The following is a 6,000-nucleotide window of genomic DNA, read 5'->3' on the forward strand; positions in this document are numbered from 1 at the left end:
TATTCTGAATATTATATCACTAGAGATTCAGTTCCCTAATCATAAGGAATAGATAKTCTCAAAATATCTAAATTCCCCATATAAATCATTGGAGAGAGAGAATTATCCTTTTTGCCTAGGATACTTASATCAGAAGCCACTCTGAATAGCTTATGAAATCTGATTTCTACCCCATCCACTAAATGAGATTTTTCTGCTAGTAAATAATGAAACTGCTGGGAACCTTACTTCTCTGAATGGAATAGGAAGGCAATGATATATATTATGTTTGATGAAAGTTTTATAAATACAGAAGGTAACAAGTCCTTTCCACCTACAGATYAGTGATTAATTATAAAAATAGAATCAAACTAGAAAGTCCAAATCAAAGACTCTTTGAACCTACATTGAAATAATTCTTAAAATTGAATTCATTATTCTGCATAAAAAATGTGTGTCAAAGTTAATAGTGCATGTAGTTCAGAATCATAAACTCATMTTAGAAAAGGTGCACACGCATATAACCTTGTGGGAGCTTCAGGAATTGGGCCTCATTAGCYATATACATCTTCCAGGAAGATGACAGTTACTCTAACCAAGGACACAGTGTCTACACCAGCTTGCTTGTCTGAACAAGCCCTTTGGGTTAAAGGCGGAACTGTAGCTCTCCAGCCGCAAGGTTTCCTACGTATTTGGTTTCTCTGTAAGAAATAGAGACTCACTTTCTCTTTCCTGCACTTATGGTATCAGGATAGGAAGCAGTACAGCATGTCTATGGTCAAGTCCTACAGCCCATTAGTCAACGTAAGTATTGAAATCTGAAGATGCAAAGTAAGAATGATACAACATGCTTTCAATGAACTTAAAGCAAATGTATCTATTTCATTCTGCAATGAAGAAATGTATTTTTCGCAAAGTTGCTGCTATGCCTTTTCATCATTTCCATTATTCTCAACCTGGTTTCCTGCAACAGAGAATTTTACAGTTGTTTTTATTCTTGTACATAGTGCTTCAGGGAATTAATTAGTTGACTATAATACTCTAGAAGAATTACAGAAGAAAAAAGAAATTTTTTGAAAAATATATTTTTCCCCTGAATTTATTTAGTCTTATTTTATTGACCATTCATAAGCAATCAGTAAGAAAATAAAACACAGAAGTGACAACTCSCAGACTGAATGCACACTACAAGGTGAGCATTATGTGTTGTCCTACTTGGATGTGTCTCCTGGTCTGCATGTCTGGAATTGGAGYCCTCAAGCTTCATCCGTACTTGGAGACCTACTAGAGCCCACCATAACTCCCTCCTGACTGGCATGTCCGTTTCCTTTCTTTGGAAAGAAATTCTGAGACATGTTGAAACGATGCTCGTGCCGATCAGCTCCCACCAAGGAGCTGAGRTATGCTCAGAGTCCATCGAGACTTAAAGATCATTCCTGCCCCACAGTGAGCCACAACTGCAGTTCTTAACAGTAAGATTATAAATGTTTCTGCTTTAGGAACTGGAAACTCGTCTTGCTTTTTTATATTACAGTGTTTTTTTTCCCCCACACTTTTATTTTCTGTGCTAGGACATAGCTCAGTTCACCACAGTTAACATGGCCTAATCTGGCTGCATTTTCTCTTCTCTTCTCTCTAGTTTCATCTTTCTGGGTTTTAGGGGGTTGTTTGTTTTTTTTTTCCTTATAGTCACACAAGTCTGTTCTATAATCAATATTGCACATGTGCATGAAGGATATGCAGAAACGCGGAATCAGGATCTTCCTGTTGCCTGTTTCGGGTCAGTAACAAAACTCCCGCAGAATGCATTCGTAGCAAAATTATACAGCACAGGTGTCACTAACACAGAGCTACTACAACTGAGAGCTCTTTTGATTATTCCTTTAACTTAAAAGACACTCTTAAACTTCAAAGYATACTCACTACTTGAAAATTTTGAAAAACCCCTGGGATAGAGCTTTTCAGCTTCTTTGTTGCACTAAGAAGACTTAATTAAATCTTATAATATATAATAATCTACTAATTAGCATAAAGCAAATAGACTTTTTTCCTGAATCATCAGCAAATAGCAAAGAACTGCTAATCTCAAACAAGTGATATCAAACTGTGATGTAGTGAACTTTCTTTTCCTCTCTGCTTCATATGTGCTGTTCTAATTGTCAGAAATAATAGACCATGTGGTGACAAGTGTCCATGCCCTGGCTATACTTCAGATAAAAAGACAGCTTTAAAAAAAATAATAATAATGTCACCAAGTGATTAGAAGCCAGAATGCCTGCAGTAAAACTTTTTTCAGCCTGACCTTAGTGAGTCACCTAGCTGCCAGTACTGCAAATCATTTATTGATTTGTTGTATCCAAGGTTTTTCTTTTCTCTTCTTTCATCTATATCACAGAGATCCATGACACAGCAAGTACTCTTTTCAATAACACTGTTGAAACACTGTGAAAGCACCTGAAAGTATTACTGAACATCAGATATGTTCATTACAACATTAATGAATTAAATTCAGAAGAAATTGTATTTACTCAAAGAAATAGATCTCATAAACAGGGAAAAAGCTTCAAATAAATATGAATATCAAAGAGTAAATAAAACATACAGATCTAGTAAGTCTATGTCTAGTATCCCAATGGAAATGCTACTCTATGTTTTATTTTTTATTTTGTGATACACAGTTGTAGCTGCAAAGCATGCATAAGCAATTTTAGAYATTGCAGCTTGAAATAGCTGTCATTATTCTAAACTATATATGGGGATCATATTATTTAAGTAGATTCTTATAAGTATACCCACCTTCACAGAGTGTTAAAACCATTTGCTACTTCATTTCTGTATTTCTTCTTTATAGAGCTGAGATTTTATATATTTCAATTTCTATGAAGATGTGCTAGATTTTCCCAAACCCACTCTTCCTTTTGAAAAGGTTCACAGAGAAGATCCACAGCATTGCTCTCCAATTCTGAGGTATGTAATATTCCTTACATAAGGCCGAATAATATTCACTTGTATTGCCTTTCCTAGAAAGCGATAAAAACAAACTAATTTTATAAAAATGCTTTTTAAAATTCTCTTCATCATTCTTCCCATTCTATGCACAGAAGAAATCTATCATATCTTACATTCCATTGTGTAGTAACTGCAGGCTATTGTTAGCATTTTAATAATGTTCACAGCATTTTAATATGTATATATACATATATATATGTACACCATAACACAACCAGTTATTCTTTTAGTATCTCAAATCAGATCTTCATTCTTATTTCTGTGATAGTCTAAATCTCATATTGCATGGCCCAAGTCACAAAAAATATCTCTCTTAGACTATTTAAATGGTTTATTGCCCCATCAGCAGTTTTTATTGATTCTGATACAGTAGATGAGACACCTATAAATTAGTACTTTTCTTCTTTGCTTAATCAAATTTCCAATGCTATAATATTCAAGCAATTTGAAATAATGCATCAAGTAACCAGAATTTTTACTTTTTGTAAAGCAAGCTAGAGTAAAATGCTTTGTGTCATGAGATTGAGCATATCTATCACTACTCTCCATATATGTTTACTTTAAAAATGACAGCATAAGGTACTTCCTATTCAGTGGGGTTTCCAGTTAATTTCCCCATCCACTCCAGACATCAAATTTATACACTATATCTTGCCTATTTTAAATACAAATGACTCCAACCTGGCTGACCTACATCTTCTGCCTTTAAAAAATTAACTGTTATCCAGTTTCAGGTGCCAAGTGTCCAGCTTGTCAAATTCCTCAGCGCCTAAGAGAACAAATGCAATTACTTCACTTTTGAAATATCTTTTGTATATGAAAATATACCTCTGCAAAGCAGACAGCCTATTTTCAGTGTTGCACTTCAGTTTTGCAGTTACACAACATAGTCCAAAGCCATACTGTTGCTGGACAGAGAGATACAGAAACTTAGCTGGCTATTGCTATGAATATATACAATAAAACGATACGCCTTTTCAGTAACTAGTGTTATCAGTTTGTCGTCTTCAAGACAATAATAATCCATATCATGAACTTATAATAGTATTTTCTGTAGTTAATGTATTTGTAAGTACTGATGTGGGCTCAGCTTCTGCTACTTATAACAGAGGAATCTCTTGTAAACATGACCGAAGAGGTGTTTTGATCAGAAAGCGTCTCTTGYGCTTAGTAACAGAACATCTGCTCTTCTACGGCCATTAAAACATTTTCTCCGTTGTCTCAGGGCAGGACTATTCTCACATGCTTGCATGGCCACCCTAAGTTGTGCTGAAGAAGAACAATGATATCCATCCACCTTTTTTCATGTAATTTAAATTGTCCCAAAACCAATTAATTTAGAGTGATGTCACCCACATGTAGAGTATGACAACACTTTTTCCTTATGATCACAGGATGGGGCTACTCTATAACCYCATATATACAACATATAACACCCTATACTCTATAACCCCATCTATAACAATAAGATGTTTCTGACTTTTCAACAGTTCAATATATGTCATGCATTTAATGCTTATTTATTTACAGGACTTGGTTTATAACAAGTTTGAGGCATGAAAAGCTTTCATAACACAAAGCTCTACTTATGGAAAATCATTTTATAATATTCATTTTTGCACACATAATTTGGACTATTTAAGAGAAAGATTGCTGAGGTATCCAGTATAAAAACACTTTAAGGAATATAACCTTTGTTATGGTATCTTTAGCAGTTATACAGAATGTATGTATGTAATGTAGCTAGGGCTGGTGAATTTATGATTATAAAGGTCTACGTTTATGTATTTTTGGAGTTAGAGTATCTGCATTACTAAATAATAGATCTTTCCCTAACTATATTTATGTAGATGGCACAAATGAGTAGATACATTTATAGTAGATTCTATTCTGCCAATAATAAAGATAATTCAAAGCCATGTGTGTTTCTGTATGTGTGTCTTCCATCAGCAGTCACTCCCAAAAAATCGGTAAAGATTCCGCAAGTCAGAAGTATTATGGTTTGATGCAAATTTCATGAAGGACATGCCATGAAAGAAGAATATATGAATATTCCTGAGAATGCAGATCACTTCAAACAGGAAAGGATAGAAATAGAGAGTAGTTTGTATGAGCACTCCATCTATACAACTTTACTAAAAAACAGAAGGAAATTATCATGCCACATAAGAGGATGATCTGGTATCTGTGTGCTTCTGGTTTTGTGACACTGGATCTATTTCTCCCTCCACTACTCTTAAACAAAGACAATAGCTTGTCTTTTATTGCAAGCATATTTTTAGTTATAAATGAACTGCAAGAGCAGTATTTGACTGATTCTGTGCAGATGAATAAACATCAACTGTATAATATTTAAAAATACATATCTCAAAATAAAAAGGTTATTTCTTTTCAGCAATACTGGTCTGAACGTGTTATTACTTATCATCTAAACTGTAATCCCCTTTTTCTTTTCCATGAGTACTTAGGAGGCATGTAATCACAGCATCCTGGAAAGAGTTACTGCTGTGCTGTTTCAAAACTTATGATTATCTTCTGGCAAAGATAGTGTGCTGTTTATCCATACTATATTCCACTGCTTCATACATACAAAATAATATTTCAAAGTATTGACTAGAACATTTTCTTTTGGATTTAAAATAAACACACTTTAATCTTTCATTTTACTGTATAGAATGCATTTGATTTCTAGTAGAGAAAATAACATGTTACAGTAAATGTTTCAGGTAAGACCAATATGGAAATAGCACTGATTTCACATTTTAAAATACAGCAGGAAGTTTACAGTTTCCATATTCAAGACTTCCATTGATTTATAAATGGCTGCAGACAGTTAGGATGGATGGAGACACTTAGGAACAATCTCTTTGTTCTGTATCTGTGAAATATTACAGTGGGCCTTGGCTGGAGGTGGGTACTCGCTTATAGGTAACAAATAGGTAACAAACAATTAAGTTTTAGTGATGTTTCTTCAGATTTCTCTTCATTATAGAGTATAACAACACTGAATTG

The sequence above is a fragment of the Rhea americana genome, unplaced genomic scaffold, assembly GCF_003343005.1.
Source record: "Rhea americana isolate MKP2758 unplaced genomic scaffold, rheAme1 scaffold_238, whole genome shotgun sequence".
In the NCBI taxonomy this organism is placed as follows: domain Eukaryota; kingdom Metazoa; phylum Chordata; class Aves; order Rheiformes; family Rheidae; genus Rhea; species Rhea americana.